We start from the raw sequence: 22,043 nt of genomic DNA on the forward strand, positions 1-22,043 counted from the left end.
CGGGATTTTCTTTGATTTAACTAAAGAAATTGGAACAAATTATAAAGTTTTATGACAGACTGCTAGAAACAAAGTGCCTGATAATAGAATTTAAAATTGCTTCTTTGCTACGTTGAGACCTCCGATTTTCTTCCTGGGATCTGCTGGAGCCACTCGCCCAGCTGGCATTTCATGTTTGCCCTGCCTGCTAGCACCTTGCACCCTGCTGTTATGTGCTGAATTGTCTCAGGGGCATCTTTACACAGCACTGCACTTGTGGTCTTCTTTAGGAAGCTTCCAAGGATCGATCGATCTATCGATCTATCGATCTATCTAGATAGATCGATAGATAGATAGATAGATAGATAGATAGATAGATAGATAGATAGATAGATGAAAATGGTCAGGTACAAGGACACAACCATTGTCACACTCGTGAATTTTTGAACATGAACCTTTGATTTAAAAAAGGATAAATCATTTCTGTTTTTTAATTGAACGTTATACAGCATTTGATGCAGATAATCTTAATTAGTCTTTGAAATGCCACAGACTGGATGAAAGCATAAAATAACACCCATGACGCCTGACGGTCAGGTGAGTTGACAGTAAATACTGACAGAGGGCAACAAACACTGAGCACCGTTGGCAAAAGTGTGTGTGTGTGTGTCCGCGCTCTGCAGCCAGTATTTACGGTTTTTAAATGGATTTCACCTGCTTTTTTTTTTTCAACAAAAGCTGAAAACAAATCAAGGAGAAGCTGCATTTCACGCGCACTCACTCAAACGGACGCACGCGCAGGCAGGTAAAGGCCCGTCTTCTTTAAAGTCCATCCACGTGTATTTTTTTTTTTTTTGTTTGTTTTTCATCGGGTGTATTTAAGCTTCTCTCTTTTGCTCTCTGTTGCCGTTTGTGTGTGGGGTTATGCGTTTATGTGTGTGTGGTGGCGCATGCGCAGCACTACCCCTCTGGTCAGTGCAGCGCAGAGCGCGCGGCACTCCGCTGCTCCCACAGAGTTGATCAGTGTCCGGATACCTGATGGATGAATGGGATGGACGATCGATGACCGATCAGTTAAACCGCACGCGGGCACTCACAGAGCGGAGACTCGGATCGGTTAAGTATTGATTATCAGTGAATGGTCCGGAGCTGACAGCGCGAGCGGAGTTGTGCGCTTCAAACCAAGCAGGACTCTACTTTCTTTATCCATCCATCCTCGTCCTCCGGTAAGTCACCTTCCACCTGCTTCTTTCTCTCGTCCCATTCATTCACCTGCTCACGTGTCTTTGCTTTTCTCTTCTTTCCTTTGATAAATGAAGCTTATGAAAACCACGCAGCAGCACGAGCGTTTAAATATAATAGTTTTCCCGTTTACATACATCTCATTTACATTTTTGGCCAGTTTCTCTTATACTGCCCCAAATGATTAGACTGAGCATACATTCATTTACTCTACACCATGTAGGGCACTGAAAGTCTCATATTAAAGAAATTGTAAATGCAGAGACATGACCCCTAAGAGTGTGTGGCAATGCCAATTTTATTTATATAGCACATTTCATTGCAAGCAAACTCAATATGGTTCGGTTACATGTCACAAATTGATATCACCGACGCATTGATAGTTGCTGAGGTTTCTGTTTTTGAGTTACATTATAAATATGCTGGAAGATGGAGAGAAACGCATCTCTTTCAATCACCCAGAGTCCTCAGGTGACACCTTCACTTGCCTTATTTCACAGTCATACCTTTAAATTATTCACTTTAACTGAGAAAACGCCACAAGTAGTCATATTTTAAAACTTGGTGATATGGTGAAAAATTCTTCAGAGTCACCAAAGATAATCACCTATGTCTTGATTAATTACATCAATCAATCAATCAATCAATCAAATTGTTTTTGAATTTTTGCAGAAGTTATTAAAAGAAATAACAATAACTCACATTTGCCCTCCGGTGCAATGTACTTGAGTAAAATACCCACCAACACTGCACAACCTACACAATAAAAGTCCAATAAATGGACCGCAGCAGTGAGCAAAAGGATAATGTTTTTAACTCTCACGAGGTAAAAGTAAAATTTAAATAGGCGGGTATTATACTTCAGAATTATACAGAGGTGTACACTTACTCACCAGACACTTTCAGAACTGCCTTAATTCTTCACAGCACAGATTCAACAAGGTGCTGGAAATGTTCCTATCGATGAGACAGAATCACACAGTTGCCCATCTATCATGAAAAATTGTTCCAAAAAGGTGCCAGACTGAGATCTGGTGACTGTGGAGGCTTTTTGAGTGAATTGATTGTCATGTTATAAAAATCATTTTGAAATGATTTGAGCTTTGTGACATACACATTATGCTTCAGTGTGCCATTACTCCACCAGCAGCCTGAACCGCTGATACAAGGCAGAGGGAATCCATGCTTTCATTTATTTATGGCAAATTAAGAGCCTACCATCCAAACGTTGCAGCACGACATTTTTCAGATCTTCAGTTTTGAGCCTGTGTGAATTGTAGCCTCAGTCTTCTGTTCTTAGCGGACAGGAGTGGCACTGAGGTGTGGTCTTCTGCTGCTGCCCTTCTGTTTCAGAACTCATTGTGTTGTGCATTTAGAGATGCTCTTCTGCACACCTTGGTTGTAACGAGTGGTTATTTGAGTTACTGTTGCCTTCCTATCAGTGTTACCGCAGATACCTGACAGTCTTTAGTAGTAGCAGTATATTAACTAGGTTAAATAGAAAATGCTTTCAAAGCAGTAGTGACTTTTCAAATTGAGTTTGTACATGGAAAAAAGGAAATAATGAATATCATACACTGGTTTGGGGCAGTGATGGTAAGGAGAGGACCCAAGCATCGGACAAAAAAGAAAGAAAAAGAAACAGGACACATGAAAAAACAAACTCTCTAAGTAAAACAGGAAGTAACTAAAGGACGGTTAACTAACAGTGAAACATGATGATAGGGGATCATAGGAGAGTGCACAAGGAAGGCTCATTAACAAAATAACACAAGTAATGAATAAGAACTCAAGGAAAGCCCAGGGACTACACCACAGCAAGTCAAGAAGATGAAAATCAGCCCGATTCATTTATGGAATTTTAAGCATTTTTAAAAACTGTAGTTAAATATAAATGCTGTTCAGTATAATTTTAAAGTCAGGACTAAAGGAGAGAGAGAATAGAGCATATTCATGCTTGTTACTAACACAACACACACACACACACACACACACACACACACACACACACACACACACACACACACACACACACAGTCCAAATTGTCCAGCGTTGTCCTGTCTCACTCTCGCTTTGTCATGGAGATGTTAATTTTCACATAGATGACAGTGTGATGTAAGTGTGTGTGTGTCTGTGTGTGTCTGTGCTGGGTTTACACTGTAAAATAATTAACACGGTGAGCCCTGGAGTTTTAAGGACTCAGTGCGTGTTTGGGGTTGCAGGAATGTTATAGAGTTAATTACTCTAATATTGATTCCCTGATCAGCTGGACTGTTGCTGCTCTGACAGAAACAGACTTGGAAACTGAATTTGCCCTGAGATGCCTAATCCTTTCCTTTCCTTTCCTTTCCTTTCCTTTCCTTTCCTTTCCTTTCCTTTCCTTTCCTTTCCTTGTGTCTCAGTTTTTCTTGGATGTTCTTTGTGACCTGGAAACCTTTTTTCCCCATTGTTCAGCAGTGTTAAGTGAGCAGAGCATCCATCCTTATATTGTTTTCCTTCCTTCCCTCATTCCCTGCTCTGTGACTGCTACTCTCTGCTTTCTGGTTTGACCTTCAATGTCTCTCCGTCCTCTCTGTGTCTAATTAACACCAATCAACTTAACTAAAGCAGAAGCCTTCTTTTAAAGACATTAAGGGGATGCTGAAAGTCAAAGAGAGAGCACGAAAACATTCACAGTGAGCATAAAAACCCCCAAGGAAAAGAGAACCAGAAAAACGGGACATATGTGAGTAGAGTATATGAATGCTAACAGTTTGATCAAGGGAATAATAAATAATGTTGGTAAAATGAAGCACTGGTTATTACCCTGCTGTTGTGTGTGCTGGACCATTTTAACTTAGCAAACGTCTGTTAGATATATAAACTTCATGACATTTCAGCAGAGTATGTGCTAAGATAACATTTGTGTGAAAATTGAGGGTAGCATGCTGGTGGATGCTGGTGTGCTTTTGTGGTTAGCACTATCACTTAACAACGAGAGGATTGGTTCAAACCTCCTGGTTGATGCTTCTCTGTGGATTTCTTTAGGTACTCTAGCTTTGTCCCACTGTGGGTCGTGTTATGCTAATTGGTGATTCAGTGTGGTTGTGGGAGTGTGTGAATATTTGTCTCTGTGCTGACCCCCAGTAACTTGGATTGGATTTAATCAAGTTGTTTGGTATATCTCCAAAAGTTGATTCTGTTCATCTGGACGTAGCGTTTTCAGTGGGAGAAACGTTTCGTCACTCTCAAAGTGACTTCTTCAGTCTTAGCTGACTGCAGGTTTCCCCAATCTTATTGTAAGATGGTGACATCTTGGGCTGGGAGGTCAGTTCCTTCATCATAATTATGCAGATTCTCATGACCATTGATCAACAACCACTGATCAAAGACCACTGATCAATGGCCATGAGTACCATTCACAGAGAGTTGGGGAATGGCTGCAATCACAGCATTGTAAGATGGTGACAGATGCATCCCAGTCACGGAAGCGTTGGAGGTAGTTCGTGAGAGATTACAGGATGACCCCAACTTCAGCAACAGGACCACTCTCAGCATCGACCAAGTGTGTTTGCTTTTGGAACTGTGTCTTCATTCCACCTACTTCACATACAAGGGTCAGTTCTATAGTCAGAAACATGGGTGTGCCGTGGGCTCCCCAGTTTCACACATCGTGGCCAATTTGTATATGGAAGAAGTGGAAAAGAGGGCTTTGCTATTCTACCCTGGAACACCACCAAGCCATTGGTTCAGATATGTGGATGACACCTGGGTGAAAATCAAATTTCAGAATGTACCACATTTCACGGATCACATTAACTCGGTGGACCGACACATCAAATTCACCAGGTAGGATATGAAAAGTGGCAGGTTAGCCTTCTTAGACTGTGAGGTTTACATCAGGAATGGGGGACATCTAAAAGCTGACGTGTACCGTAAACCTACGCATACGGATCAGTATTTAAGGTTTGACTCTCATCATCCACTGGAGCACAAACTGGGTGTCATCAGGACGTGATCCCATATGTGTCAGGAGTATCGGAGTAGTTGAGACGCATTTTTTTCTAAACACCGGGTCTCTGTGGCTTTTAAACCCCAAAACACGCTGCGCCAACAATTGGTGCACCCAAGGATCAGGTCCCCCGACACAAACAGAGTAACATAGTGTACGCTGTTAAGTGCCAGGAGGATTGCCAGGATTTATACATCGGGGAAACCAAACAACCTCTGGCGAAGCGGATGGCACAACACAGAAGAGCTACCTCGTCAGGCCAGGACTCTGCAGTCTATTTACACCTACAGGCCAGTGGACACTCTTTCAATGATGAGGATGTACGCATCTTGGACAGGGAGGAACGCTGGTTTGAGCGCGGAGTCAAGGAGGCCATTTATGTGAAAAGGGAAAGACCATCTCTGAATCAAGGAGGGGGCCTAAGGGTACATCTGTCACCATCTTACAATAAGATTAGGGAAACCTGGAGTCAGCTGAGACTGAAGAAGTCACTTGGATGAGTGACGAAACGTTTCTCCCACAAAACACTACGTCCAGATGAACAGAATCAACTTTTAGAGATTTACTTATCTGGATGATTGAGCATGCATCAAGACGTTGTTTGGTATATTTTAAAAGTTTAAAGTTTAATTAGCTAAAAGACTAGCTGCTATAAACATCTTAAAATACAGTCATGTGAAACAGAACGTTTTCTCAATACTCTGGGCAGTCCTGGGAAAAACTAAGTACATCCTTATTGATCCCATATGCCTTGAGAGGAAGTACCAGTCAGAGAGTTTCTGGTCCTACCAGAAGTGACATCCCAGCAAATTCCGCCCAAGTAAAGATTATACAACGCTCAGAGAAATTGCAAAAAACCCAAAAGTTAGCATTTTGCCAGAGGGCTGCCAGAAGATGGGGCACCTTGCAGCCATTTCATCGACCATAAACTCCACTACATAACAAAGAGTCAAATGTGTGGCCATGTGTCCGACAGCTAAAGCTCGGCCAAAACTCGGTCACGCAACACAACAATGATCCCTGGCACATCGCAAATCCACAACAAAATGGCTGAAAAAGAAAAGAATCAAGTTCAAGTTATTGTTGCTAATGGTGTTATATGAGTCATAAGGTGTGCTTAGTCTTCTACAGGATTGTATCGAGTCCATTTCCAAAGTTAATGAGATGACAGTTCTGTCTGATAACCAATGATGAGAGCTGTTTCTGTGGCTGACAACATCATGCAGAATACTGAGTTAATAGGTACGATGTTCAGGTGGCGGTGGACAGACAAACTGGCAAAATGTTCATGTTGGCTGTCTGACCTTTATCCTTGGGACTAAACCCAAGATACTCTCAAACAGATGAAGAGGCATATGTCTTTAAAAAAAATGTAGACTGTATTAAGCTGCTGAAGGGTCATCAGGATGGGCTGTTAACCATCAGACTGCCTGGATTGTTGGTTTCTTTTGTCCAGTTGTACAGTAAATGTAGATTTATCCTACTGTAAGACACACACTTCTCCTCCACACAAATCAATTTTTACCTATTTATAGAGCATGACTACATTACTAAACACTGCGTTTGTGTGTCCGTCTGCCAGGACTCCAGCAGTGGGCAGATTGAGAAGCAGCATGTTGTTACGTCAGGACAGATTAGTTTAGAAACCTGCAGAGAGCGCACACACACGCACGCACATAGTGATGTAAGCACAAACTGTTCTTTCTATACAAAATCTATTGTAGTTTTATTCTATGTGTGTGTATATGTGTGTGTGTGTGTGTGTGTTGATTGGCAGCAGACAGGTGTAATGTCCTCACTGTAACAACGTACTCTTTTTTTCAGTTAGAGCAGAGATTTGACATCAATATTTAATCAAGATCACATTACGTGTGGATTCATTATTTAATATGAGGTGGGGATGAAACTGTTGCTGAGAATGTCAGTATCCCCCTCTATATCATATTAAATCGAAGCCTGCAGCCAGCCAGCTTACCTTAATAGATAAAAACAGCTGGCCTAACATCCTAAATCCGCTAACCAACATCTGAAAACTTGTGAACATGTAATTCTGTCTTTATTCTATACAGCAGCAAAAACAACATGACATAATGTCACATGTCAGAGTAGCTGGAGATTGCAGTGTTTATGACAAGCTAAGCTAACCATTTTCAACCATAGACACTATAAGTGGCCACCCAGTGATTTGTGAAATCAAATAATAAGCCTCAACTCTAAATATTTAAAACTTAAAAATTAGTTTAGTGTTGTACATAGGCGGTATACAAAGTGGAAGTAGCTACCATGAAGTCATCCACTTATTTGTGAGGTCCCATTTCGAAGTCTCGAGATGAGGTTTTTTACCGTTGCCATCTTGATGTTTTGAAACCACATTTGATGAGAAAAGAACGGACAAGAGTGTGAAATCACAGTTCACCATAAATAAACTTACACAATGGACTTTTGTATTATTTTTGAGTACAATAAAACTGGTCATTTGTCACAAGGGGTCACTACAGCGTATAGCTTTGTGTGTTTGATTTAATTTAATGCCAGATGTTCTTCTTGATTCAGTTGTTAGGGGACTTTAATCTTTTTCTTAGTGTGACCTAAAATGAGTGACTGAGCCAATAGAAAATGTTTTACAGAGATCAGTTGGAGGGCTGTTTATCCGCTGTCTTCTATAGAACTATAAGTGTTTTTTACAACCACAGTTATCGCCCCTGTGATTATTAAAAACATTACAGGTTTAATGCACATCCGCCTTAAAAGCCTTGTCTTTAATATACGGACGTTATGTCTCTCAGAGGCTGAGAGATGAGCTCACCCTGGATAATCTTACTCTAATGAGCTTTGTTACAAAAAATTACAGGTTTCCTTTCTAGATATTTGCCCAAGTATACAACCCAACATGTCAGTATCCAGAGTTGGAACCAGGATGGGGAATTGCAGTCTCACATGTCTCTCTGTATTTTTCGCCTTCTTCCCCCACAAACCTCATTCCTATAGACATCATGTTCAGCAATAAAAAAAATGTAAGTATAAAAAATCATGAAGAAAGAAAAATATAAGATATTAGTTTAAAGGAATCAGCACCACTTGGTCATATTTACTGTCAGAAGTATAGGCTGAGGAGGAGGAGTGGCAGCATTATTTCCTTCTAGCTTAATAATCAACTATAGGCACAAACAGAGTTCCAATTAATTTGAAAGCCTTTCTCTTACCAGTATCCACCCTAATTGGAAAAGTCAAAAAACTGTTTTAGCTGTTGTTATTTATCATCTAACTGACCCTTGCTTAGAAACTCTTTATGATTTCACAGACTTTTTCTCTGATTTAGTGCTCAGTTCAGACGTGATCATTCTAATCTTTCCCCTCACACCCATTTGATTGTGGCAGATGGCTGTCCTTTCCTAAGCTTGGTTCGGCTGCAGGTATCTTCTTGTTAAAATTTAGTTTTTGCTCACCGCTGTTACCAAGAGCTAGCTCCTTGATTTTTTGGGGGTTTCTTTCTAAGTTATTGAGTCTTTACCGTACAATATAAAGCACCTTTATGTAACTGTTGTGAACTGAGTAATACACTGTATAATAAAATTGAATTTAATTATTTAATTTTAGCCTTAATTCAGAATGATCTGAAATTAGTAATTGAGACCATAAAGTCATCAGGAAAATATTTAATGAGGTCACAGAAGAAGGGAGCTGAGGGCTGTTTTCCCTTTGATAGAGCTGGAAGTTTTTTCATAATCACATTAGTTGTCCCCTGCTGGCCCATTCTTCCAGATTTGCTGAGTTTCTTTTTTTTTTAGACAGAGAAGCTATATTTTGTAGCTAATCTTGTAACAGAAACACACCAGAGTAGCATTCTCTCAACTCACAGCAAGAAAGGCACTTCCAAAATGTCAGATTATTCCTTTAAATAAATGTAGCTGCATCAGTGCAGTCATGACATTACTGCTGATACAACTGAAATAAGACTCAGAGTAAGTAGTGTTCGCTTGGTAGTTTTGATAAGCGAATGTTTCAGATAATGCTGAAGCACATACACATTGTTTGCCCTGACAACAGTGTGAAGCAGTCCTACTGTGTTGACCCTCGCATGCGGTGTTCTGTGACTTTAGCAGTGACTACGAGAGTATGTGGAGTAGTTAGTGCTATGCACTGTAGGAAGCATGTAGCTAACAGCTAGCCACCTCATTACTCCCATTCTGTCTGCTGTGATTTATGGCGTTACCTGTGTATGTGTGTGTGTGTTTGCAGCTGCTTCCAGGTTGTTTCAGGAAGTTTTAATTAAATTTCTGTCATGTGACAAAAAGTAAATGTTGACAGTAATGAAATGTGATTGGGTGATTATTATCAGAAACACAATTGTGTATATGTGTCACTGTGTAAAAAGAACGGAAGCGTATGAAGGAAAAGTTGGCTGTACATGTGGGTGCGTGTTTGAAAGGAAAAAGTGTGTGCATGTAAATAGGATGGCAGTGATGAAGTGTTTCCGTGTGACTCATGTCTCTGAGGTATCACAAACGCACAAACACACACACACACAAACACACTGAGATTTTGAAGGTCACACTGCACAATACACTCTCACACGCTGTGTCATCAGTTGAGAGACTGTGGAAAGTTGTCAGGAGTTCCACCTGTCAGACAGACACTTGGACCACGTCCGCACTAATCCAGCTGGTTCTGAAATTATCGTCCATGTTCGGGATTTTTGTGCTCTGAAACAGCTGAAACAATAAGAAAAACATATTATCTTTTGGTCTGGGTTGGTCAGGGGCAATGTGCAGGATGGAAGACCTTGTTTGTAAGCTGAATATCAAAGAAAAGACTGCAAGAATGGCTTTTGCATACACAAAATCATAAAATCTAATGTATAGTCCTCTAAAATAGGGTAACATATTGTATCATTGTTTCCTGTGCAATTCTGACAATCCTTTTATGGAAGGATTATTCATTGAACTGCTTATAAGCTCAGAGACATCCAGAGGACACTTCAGGAAGTCACTGTCCTTGAGGCGGTCGGGCATATAATGTTTTGTAAAATGACAAAATGCAGGTGGTGAAAAGATATTGATGGATACTCATATGTCATCTCTTTAAAACTTGCCTTCTCTCATGCTCATCTCAGAAATCATTTTTTAATATATAGCTGATCTCACAATTTAATACTTGTCATTGACATGTTCTTATATTTTTATCACCATATAATTAAAAGAGCAGAAACTATTGAATTGATCCCACAAGTTCTTCTTGTTAACGTACAGATAGTAACTTCTGTTCTGCTGCACTCAGACTTGAAATTGCTGTTTTGCTGATCATAGGGCCATGTGAGAGAATCAATATAGCTACAGTATTGTGCAAAAGTATGGAGTGACCCTGGATGTCTTTATATTTAGCTTCCCAGCAGCCAGATTTTGTTGTGATTTTTAAAGTAGTCTTGAGCAATACTTCTCCAGGTTTTCTGAGGGTCTTTCAAAGTTTTTATTCCAATATTTTAAGATGATTTTTAACAAGCAACTTTACATTGATCTATGAGTCATTCAAGCGTGAAAAGGGCACCTAACCCAAGAGATAAGCCAGTGTCGTGTCTACACTACACAGACAACTAAACAAAGAACCAATCTGAAATCTTATCATGAGGCACTCTGTTGCTAGCAGCCTGTCACTAAAACTCAGAGTTTGTTCCCATTTCTATAGTAGTATTTATGAGTAATGAGTTATCCAAAGATAACACAAGTAACTGGCATAAAATTGTATGATGATTTTGAAAGCACAATTAGCTGAAACCTTGGCGTATCCTAATATGGTGTGCAGTGTGTTCTCAAAGGATTTGAGGAAACTGGACAAGTGGAGGACAAATGAACATGTGCGGGCCTAAAAACTAGCAGATGAACAGCATCGGGTAGTCGTGTTCCATCAAAGACCTGACACAGAACCTGTTAGATGAATAATATCCCTCAATTAATCCATCAGGTGTTCACTGAAGCCTCAATACAAATGGTCTCAATGGAAAGAAGCCATTCTTACGGAAGGGAAACAGGGAGAAACGGCTGAGATAGGCCAAATTACACAAGAACTGGACTGAAAATCTGTGCCAACAAGTATTATACCGTGATAAATCCAAATTTGAAATTGTTTGTTCAAATTGTCATTAATATGTAGAGGGGAGCGGGAGCCGTGTCAAAATTAATGAAATTTTGTATACAGAAAGAATTCGTATTGGTAACAACTTCATTTTTCAGCTTGACAATGATTATAAACACACTGAAAATCCAGTAAGAATATACCTGGATAGAAAAACGCAGAATACAGATCTCTGGTTTGGAGCTGCATTTCAGTCAGTGCTGTGGATCTTGACAAAAGTGGTAGCAATCAATCTGTAAGTACTGATTTTGATTCACCATACAGGACCATCTGGAGAACATCTAGATTAATTTTTCAGCATAACGATGATCCCAAACACACTGACAATGTAGTAAAAGCATACCTGGATCGGAAAACACACAATGGACCACTGTCAGTAATGGACTGGCCTCCCCAGAGCCTGGACCTCAACACTATTAAAGCAGTGTGGGATTTTTTTGACAGAGAACAGAACAAAAGGCAGCCAACATCCAACAAGTCCTTCAGGAAGAAATTAAAAGAAAGATTGGCTAAAAGAGTTCAGACTGTAATGAAGAAAACGTGGTCATACCAAATAATATAAAGAAAAGAAGCTTAGCCTAAGACTTTTGCACACTATTGTGCATGTTGATGAAAACTATGGTCTGTGGTTTGATACCATCACATTTTAAAAAAGCGATTATGGAGAATGTGTTCAGGAAGCTGGCGTGGTGAAGGATAAATATGTTATTCTGCTTTATTATTACTGTCAACAACTCTTAAAATCCAAAACCAATGCTTCTGACACTCAAGAGACAGTTTCTGCAACTTCCCCAATCTGATCCACCATTCAAACTCTGTTTATGCATTTATCAGCGGACAGGGAGGAAACATAGTAGATTCGAACTTCTTTCCTTTTTGAATTGAATTGCCCCTGCTTTTGTGTGTGTGTAGAAATAACGGTAGTCTGCTGTTAATCACATATTTTAAACAGGTTTAACCTACTCTGTTATTTCACTACTATAAATTTAAAAAAATCTAGTAAAACCCCTGGACCTCTGCTTCAAGTCCAATGTTTCCTTTATAGAATACACATTTTTCTGAGGAGGCTCAGTAATGACACAGAGCTAATTATCGCATTTGCTGGAAACCCTCTTGAGCAATAGAATAATCCACATTTTATACTGTAGAGACTGTTTAATCCTCTGACCCCCTAAGACAGAGGGATGGTGTGTACTGAGTGAAGCTGTGTTTGTTCAGTCTAATGAAAGAGCATGTCACCCAATGCGGTAGTATGGCAGTAGAGGTTTCTGGACGTGTGTTAAGCTCCTTGGCACAAAGACATGAGCTATACCAAGCTTTACGCACACAGTGCCTGTTAGGAGATTCATTGCTCCTTTTTGGCCGCTAAAGTTGCATGTTTAGCAAGTAACATTCACCAAAAACAGAAAGAGTAAAGATTTGTTTAGTGGATTGACTGGTCCTGTGTTGAAATACCTGCCACTCAGTCAGGACGACTGTGTGTGTCAACAGGAAAACATCAGTAAAGTTAACACCATAAAACACAAAGTCACAATGTCCTAAACATGAAGGTGACGGGTGTTCCGTTTATAGAAAAGGTGGCACATTTTCACACTTAACATCCTCTCCTCTGTGATGTCATTCAGTCTGCTCTAAACTTCAACGCGCTGTCTGAAATACCTTTAGAAGAGGAGAAACTTAAACTGTCTGCCAAGGTGTGCGTTTCTGCTTTTGTCTTGTGTTTCTTCCTCCATTAGTTAAGTGGAACAACTGTTGAATGTTTGATGAGTCAGCATGTTGAGAAAGAAATGATGCCATAGTCATCTTCTCATCTATTGGGCAAAGTAGATGCTTTTTTCTGGCCTCAACTTTGAGTCCTTAGCTTCTGTTACTGTGAATAAAATTGATGCACATTTTGGGCGGTTGTTATCTTAGACATTTCCACTGGGAGTCCGGTGACTGAAGATTGGCGGTGTAACCTGTGGAGGGAGGCCCCACTTTGGTGTGCTTTGCAAATTAATTATTTACTAGGCTGAATTTGCAAGGAGGCACAACACTGATTAACAGAGTAAAATGACAACCAGACATAGTAGCTCATCTGGTTTAAGAGCCATCACAGTTCACATGTTATTCCAGGGGAAGAGGCTGTTTCACGTTTTGCGTTATTTCATTCTGTCGTGTTTCTTCATGATGATTGACAACGACAAATAAAGAACGTGTAACCTTAACTTTGATATCAAAACTATCAGAATTATTTTCTGAAATCCAATAAGCTGAGGTACAGTAGGCTGTAGGACTGCTAACACAGTCTCTCTCTGCTAGCTCTTCTCTCTTTTCTAGTAGCAGAAGTTACAACCTGTAACTTCTGTAACTTCTGTATTCTACCATCAGTGGTAGAATGTGGAGACAGTTGCAGCTGTCTCCACGTTGGATGCCCCATTTTTGTTGAAGTTCTGTAGATACATGGGTTATAAAGAAAATTCATACTCAGATATTAATTGATGCTGAAATTAATGTTAATTTATATACACATTTCACATTACATAAGACAGACATTTCCGACAGTATTGACAGGAGGAAGCCATCTATGCTTCCTCCAGCTGACTCACAAATTCACAAAGCACCACCGCAAACAGTCAGACAGACGGCTCTTCCCCTCTCTAACAGCTGAAGTAGTTAATGTTCATAATGCTAAACAACACTTTAGGAGGAATTTCAGAGTTGATTAAAGATCAGAGTTGATCCAGTTTCAACAACACTGAAGTATTAAGCAGTTATAAACATGAACCTGGCCAGTGCACATGTTACCATTAACCGTTTAATCATTAGCAATTACCTAATAGCCACATTACACTAATATTAGTTAATGCTAACATAACATTAGCCTGTTATCATTAACTAACTAGCGGACTGTGGTTCAATAAAGGGGATGATTACTCTAGACTGAAGGGGATGCAGATAGAATATTGAGCCATGAGATTTGGAGAGCTGGGCGGGTTGGTGGCCGTGCAGAACAGCGGGGGAACTGTAGCTAAACTGAGCAGAGAGTCCAGACTGTGGAGGACTAATAATTGGTATGTACTACCAACAGTGGTATATAATTGGTGTACACCACCATCAGTGGTAGATAATTGGTGTACACTACCATCAGAGGTATATAATTGGTGTACACTACCATCAGTGGTATATAATTGGTGTACACTACCATCAGTGGTATATAATTGGTGCATACTACCATCAGTGGTAGATAATTGGTGTACACTACCATCAGAGGTATATAATTGGTGCATACTACCATCAGTGGTAGATAATTGGTGTACACTACCATCAGAGGTATATAATTGGTGTACACTACCATCAGTGGTATATAATTGGTGTACACTACCATCAGTGGTATATAATTGGTGTACACTACCATCAGAGGTATATAATTGGTGTACACTACCATCAGAGGTATATAATTGGTGTACACTACCATCAGTGGTATATAATTGGTGTACACTACCATCAGAGGTATATAATTGGTGTACACTACCATCAGTGGTATATAATTGGTGCATACTACCATCAGTGGTATATAATTGGTGTATACTACCATCAGTGGTATATAATTGGTGTACACCACCATCAGTGGTAGATAATTGGTGTACACTACCATCAGTGGTAGATAATTGGTGTACACCACCATCAGTGGTAGATAATTGGTGTACACCACCATCAGTGGTAGATAATTGGTGTACACCACCATCAGTGGTATATAATTGGTGTACACCACCATCAGTAGTATATAATTGGTGCATACTACCATCAGTGGTATATAATTGGTGTACACCACCATCAGTGGTATATAATTGGTGTACACCACCATCAGTGGTAGATAATTGGTGTACACTACCATCAGTGGTATATAATTGGTGTACACTACCATCAGTGGTATATAATTGGTGTACACCACCATCAGTGGTATATAATTGGTGTACACCACCATCAGTGGTATATAATTGGTGTACACTACCATCAGTGGTATATAATTGGTGTACACTACCATCAGTGGTATATAATTGGTGTACACCACCATCAGTGGTATATAATTGGTGTACACCACCATCAGTAGTATATAATTGGTGTACACTACCATCAGTAGTATATAATTGGTGTACACCACCATCAGTAGTATATAATTGGTGTACACTACCATCAGTGGTATATAATTGGTGTACACTACCATCAGTGGTATATAATTGGTGTACACTACCATCAGTGGTATATAATTGGTGTATACTACCATCAGTGGTATATAATTGGTGCATACTACCATCAGTGGTATATAATTGGTGTATTCTACCATCAGTGGACAGCAATGATATTCTGATGTGCTCACACACACTCACAGAGAGGTCAGAGGAGTTTTTTTTGTGAGGAACAGCCAGTCGAGTGAGACGACTGTCAGTAGATGCTCAGAAGAGTGCAAGTGGTAATCTCTATTATTAGACTACAGATTATACTAAATGAGCTACAACTGCAGACATGCACACACGCACACATACACACACTTATCTTTGGATTATAATCCCAGGCCCACAATCTCCATCTGGCTCAACCAATCATGTCCCACCAAATCCTGCACAGCCTGCTGGGTAACCTACATTCAATAGTGTGTTTATCTGTGTTTGTGTCTGCGTGGGTGTTTGTGTGTGTGTGTGTTTGTGTGTGATTGTTGGTGGTAATCCCCAACAGTCTGTAATAGAGGAACATCTGGTTTATCTCATTGACCCTGAGGTTTCCTTTTTTTGGGAGGTGAAAAACAGAATATGAAAAAAATAACATTTACAGATACTTTTATCTGTAAATAATTAATGTACATGTCATTAAAAAGACCTCAACTGAATGAGTATCATATCCTAAAATTAGCCTAGTGGGGAGTTTTTGAGACAGAAAAACAAGAACAACACCTATAAGAGAAACTAGTCTATGGTGGTGCTGTTTTTCTTTTTTCACCTCAGAATGTGAGCTTTACAACATAAAACATTTAATTTCAACTGATTAATGTTCATAACTGTGTTGATGGGTCTAATGATTTCACAGTATATTTCTTCCTCTAAGTCTGCCTGTGGCTGAAGGGGACAGGAAGGCGGTTCATTAGTGTCGGGGCCCCTGGGGTCTCGGGTGCCTTTGTTAGCAGTAGCAGTCAGTGCTAGCAGTGCAGTCCTGGATTTTAGTGTGGAACTGGAGGTTCACCTTGAGCAGTTAGTGTCAGGTCCTGATGGAGCAGAGCAGCTATTTAAAGACAGAGCTGAAGTCACATTGTCCTGAAGTGAAGGTTGGACGTATAAAACAATCTCGCTGCGCCTCCTGTTATAAATACGTATGTGTTTAATCTGTACAATATCATCTCAGGCATAAACATGAGAGGATTAAAATTCATACAAACACACCCTGAATCTAAACATGAGCCAAATAAAATCCCAGAAAACAGTCTGAGTTCACAATGAGAGAAACAGTTAATAAATCAATAATAAGTATAAGAAATAATCAGATTAATTAAGGCAGTTATCATAATGACCTTTTAATGTGGTCTCCCTTATTAATCTGAAAAGGGGATGTGATAAAATAGATTAACAGATGTGACCTACACATGCACAGGTTATGTTTTTACTCGAACACTTTTCTGCTCATTCACCCTTTCACACACACTCTCACATCAGTGACAGCGGTCCTGCAGTGCAAGACTCTTGCCTGCTACTGTGAGCTGCTTTAGTCCTTTTTCACTGGAGAGTGGCTGGCCTGGAAAATCTCCAGTCACTAGGCAAAAATGTGAATTCCCTGACCAGCTGACGAGTGGTTGCTGGAAGGTTGCTGAGTGAAATTGGTTGCAATGAAGGTGCAGCGCCAAAAAACTGTTTATGATTGCTCTGATCACCAGCGGTTTGCATGGAAGATGCTGACTTGTCTGGAAATACTCACCATTTACTAGAAAAAGAGCTCCACAAACCCAAAATGGAGATTGTTCACCTTAAGAAAAAATATTCATTACCAAAGAATGGTCTCAGCCTCAGCCACAACGCAGCCAGTATAAAACAATACTTCTATTGGGGCTGTCTCTTAACTTATCAAAAGAGAACTGGTGATATCTGATGACATGTCAGCTGTGCAACATAAATATGCTTAAATGGACGATTGTTCATTAAAATAACCCTCAGTTGACCTTTTTTTTGCTCTTGGCATGTACTTTCAGAGTGTTTGCAAACTAGTCAGTAACTTACATGCAAAGTACTGGCAACTGTGGCAATCTGCTTGTGACCAAAGCAATTACATGGAGGTTTTCAGTGCAGCACTTCATACGTCTTTGGTACCACTCACTCACCTGTTGCAGGCTTGTGTGACTCAGGCCTTAGTTTCTGTCACATCACGACTGCTGGTGTTTCATATTAAAATCAAATTTTTTTAAATTATTTTTGTGTGTGTTGGTTTCTATGTGGTTGGGTTATATCTGGACCTCCATCAAAAATAATGACTCAAAAATGTGTCTGTGATTTTTTTCCACCAATCCATGATTTTCACATCTGAAGATGTCTGCATGTTGTTTATTTGATCTCTGCAGACGCCCACGTGCAAAATCTGACGCCGTGCGCACCGACTGTGCTCGAGCTTCAAAAGCAAACCGGACACTAGCTTTGTGCTCCATATGTACTTCATGATGTTTAGATTAGTCAAGCAGTTTGCAAATGCGGTTTGCTTCAGGAGGTTGCCGTGATGCTGTGTATTCATTCAAATGCTTATCCACTGGAAAAAATGAACTTTTGTGGTAAAAAATAAAGTTTAAATACTTACATTGCGAGGCGTTTAGTGTGCTTTGGAGATTGCCAGAAAATAGCAATGGCATAAATAGTTTTAAAACTGTGTGTTTATTAATCTAAACCTGCTGAGAGGCAAACAGTAGCTCCCTTTTTGACAGTGACGTGAATAAAGAAAATTTTATCTTTTTTTTAATGTAGGAGAAAGAGCGAGGTTTTAGAGACAACACGGACAGAAAATTGAGCATTTGGGCAGAGGACAGTGTGCCTGCAGGCAGTCATTCATGAGAGTACTTGCATCACTCATGAAGTGAGGACCTAAATCTGTTTGCACAGTCACACTGTGGGCAGAAAACAAGTCTACATAAATCATTACATTTCATAGGGGAAGACTTAAGTTAAGGATTAGGGAAAGTCTACAGGAAATGAATGTCAGTCTGCACGATGTCCTCTAATGTGATGGAAAAACAACTCTGTGTGTGTGAGGACTGACCACAGTGACATCACCGGCAGTGTTTTTACAGCACAGCGTTTCTCTGACAACCACAAAACAGTCACACAGAAGTCTGCACTGTCTGCAAACGTGTCATTCCACCTGTTGGAGCTTTTCATTGGGCTGCCGTGACTCCTTAATTCCCTTGTTTGTGTCTCTTCCTCACAACTCTAAGGATGGAAGAACTTCATTTTCCTAATGAGCAATGGGCTTTCGCTATGGGCAACAACTTAACTTTCCTATAATGAGGTGTAAAAACAAAAAGAGCAGCCGTTTTGTTTAAAAAAGAGTGCATTTCATGTGATTTCTGCTCTTCCAACATTTATTATATTACAAGTCTGCTGTGGCCTCATGAAAAACGATTCTGAGAAATAACAATTATTATATTTTTACTAATGTCCACAGAGGGATTTTATTTTATAATAATCCTTCACAGACCTTAAATAACAAGCCGAGCTCAGCAGAATATGTTAAAGTAAGAGGCTACAGTGCAAAAACAGTCTGTGATTAAACTCCGGTAAGAATTGCTCATAACAACATTTTCCAGTGGATGATTAAGAACAACTGGTGAGACATGTAGCTCCATAAGCAGGAGTTTCTATTCACTTTTTTACGGGGCGTATGGATTCGAAGCTTTAATTTTTGAGTTATTTTCAAGTCAATCGATAATATAAAAGCTTCCTCATGTTTTTACATCTTACTCTTCGTCTCCTTGGAGATGCTCACAAGATTAATATCCAAAGTGATGGTAAACCTCACCCGATTCCTTGTTATACATCTCCGGAGACAGGAGAAAGCACGAGAGTGGGAATCACCTCGTGTGTCCTCACGGTGCGTTCAGGTTTCGGCCCCCTGCAGCTCTTCAGATTCACTTTAGCCGGAACACGAATGTGATCTCATCCCCCTGGTAGTGCTGTGTGTGGCTTTATGTGAAATGCTGCTCATATACAGATATGGATGTGGTATTTGGCTAATTCCTGCACTGAATGCCAGCTCCAGCATCCAGGCTTAAGCTTTCTTCTTGCTACAGTAAGCCATAAGCTAGTCTGAAGAAGGGGTAAGGCTGATGCTCAACATAAACTAGAAGACAATGAAAACAATCTGGCAGTGCACCACCTTTTATTCAAAGACTGGAGAACTTTGAGGCTTTTGATTTGCAAAACTGGAACTAGATTTCTTTTGAGACTATTTCCCATCATGTCCCGGATATAAATTTACAAGAACAAATATTGAAGACTGAAGTGGAAGTAGGGGCTTGGTGCAACATTTGACTGATGTCTTCCTGTATGTGATTGATCTTAAGCTGTTAAACATTCTGGATTTTCTTGTAAGTTCGAAGTTTTCTGGCCACCGTACACTAAATGATTAAATTGAAAAGAGCATGCCAGTTTCAAGAGTTTACTGTGACTCTCAGTAATTGCCTATGAGACTGGAATTGTTTGGAAACTGAAGGTGTAAGGCTGACATAAGTCACTTCTGCATAGCTTGTAGCATTTTAGCAAACATTTAGCACTATTGCACTTCTTGTGTCGACCTTAAAACAAGACTTTTAGGGGAGTATTTGGCTGGACATATCGAGTAATTTGAATACATGTAGGTTTTGCACATAATTTTTTTACATAAGTACAATGCAACCGAATCTGGTCAAATGAAATATACTTGGTTGGTATAAATTCACTTTGTACTAAGCATATTTTATTTGATGATTCATTATTTCAATAAGCAAACCTTTAATTTTCTATATTTCTGCTGCATTTTACTCAAAATTATTGCTTGACGTTTATGAATTTTAAGGCTTATTTTTGAGAGCAGGTCACTATCTTTGTGAATGAAAGGATTGTACAGTGTATAATAAAAACAGAAACAATGTATGTTCAGAACAGCAAGATTCTAAAAAATGCAACAAAATAAGCAGATACAATGAAAGCACAGTGAGTCTCAGTGAGAGCATGTAAAAGAACATCAGTATGCCAAAATGCTGACATTATTAGTGGATTAGATTCTCATTTGCATGGTATTTAATTTAGCAGTTGTTTTCACTCCTAAAATTCTAGTGTCACGATAACGCTTGTCTTACTCATGAAAGATGAGGCTGAAAATCTGTTTATTTCAGTTATTTTTTGGATGATATAAAAAACTTTTGCCTGTTTAATCCCTTTAGAAGCTAACATGACGTAACATTATAATGTTTTTTTTAATTATAATGTAATACTGTTACAGAACTGACTTGTGATGATGCTTTCAGTCAGATTGCTCTTTCGTGCATTACAGTGTTTTATTATTATGCTTGGTTGATTAGGTTTGGAACTGTCGTGGTTTTACACATGAATGAACTGAACTTTTAAACCTTTAAAAATAGAGTTAAAACAAACCAGATGCAGTAGAACCGGCTTTTGTATTTTACGTGTTGACAACTGGAATCATTAAACATTGTTACAGTGGTTTTGTGAGTTGGTCCCTAGCTGTGTTACAGCTTTGAACAGAAAAATTAGGCCTGAATTGAGCCTTTCTGGTAGCTCTTCCCCACAATAACCTCCATAAAGGCAGTGTTTAGCTTGTAGTTTCAGGTCAGAGCTATTCCACTTTTGGTTTTGAGGTTAGACATGAATTAGTTTGCTGAGAGTTGACCTTGTACATTCTGCTGGAGGGAAATCGCAGCCTTCAAGAAAGCTCTCTGTGTGCAAATGAAAGAAAGAAAGAAAGACTAAGCAGATATTAAAACATTTATATGGAAACTGTTTGGTTAGACTGATTCGTCCAGTTCTGACCCCTCCTCCCCTCAACACAACAAAACAAGAATATATGTGAAAAATAGCAATGGAAAGATTTTTTTCTGATTTGACCTCTTTCAAAAGACAGCTGTGAAAATATGTGTATCGTATCAGTGTGCAACGCCTCAGAAACTGCAGTGAGGCAACAGTTTGTCACAGTGACATTTTTCAAGACCTTACAGCAGAAGAAGATACGGCCTGCACGCAATTACTCGTGTGGTTAAGAATGTGTTTTACTTTTAAACAATGTGACACTGTTTTGCAGTGAGAATATACAATTTATATATTCACAAATGCAAAATTTGTAACGAGTTTGTTCTGATGTTGGATCTCAGATTAATTCAGGGACAAACATCACACTATATCTAGTACTTTGTTTCAACATTTCTGCTGCTGGCTACCGCTTCGTATGCTGTGTGTGTCTTTGACCACTGTTATTACCAGTTCCAAGCCTCGGGGTGAGAGACAGCCACTCTCCGATGTCTCTCTGTCTTTTCAGATCTCCATTAGTTTCTTTTCCCTGTCCTCCCCTGAGGTTACGCTGTGTGCGTGCACGCACGTGTGTCTATGCGGTGTCTCTTTCAGGGAACAGTGACATACATTGGTGCCCCTCGCCTCTTTATCTTTAACCCCAGCAGGATTCAGAGCTTTCCACTACTCAGAC

General features: G+C 39.7%; 1 protein-coding gene across 1 annotated transcript in view; it reads left to right on the forward strand.

The window, feature by feature from the left end:
- Positions 1-649: 649 nt before the first annotated feature.
- The window catches only part of znf385b (zinc finger protein 385B), a 71,554-nt gene continuing 50,160 nt past the window's right edge, over positions 650-22,043 (forward strand). The window contains 2 exon segments of the mRNA XM_082507309.1: positions 650-784; positions 938-1,205. The gene's annotated coding sequence lies outside the window, so the exon portion shown is untranslated.

Source organism: Aulonocara stuartgranti, assembly GCF_965226115.1.
Source record: "Aulonocara stuartgranti genome assembly, chromosome: 16".
Lineage (NCBI taxonomy): Eukaryota > Metazoa > Chordata > Actinopteri > Cichliformes > Cichlidae > Aulonocara > Aulonocara stuartgranti.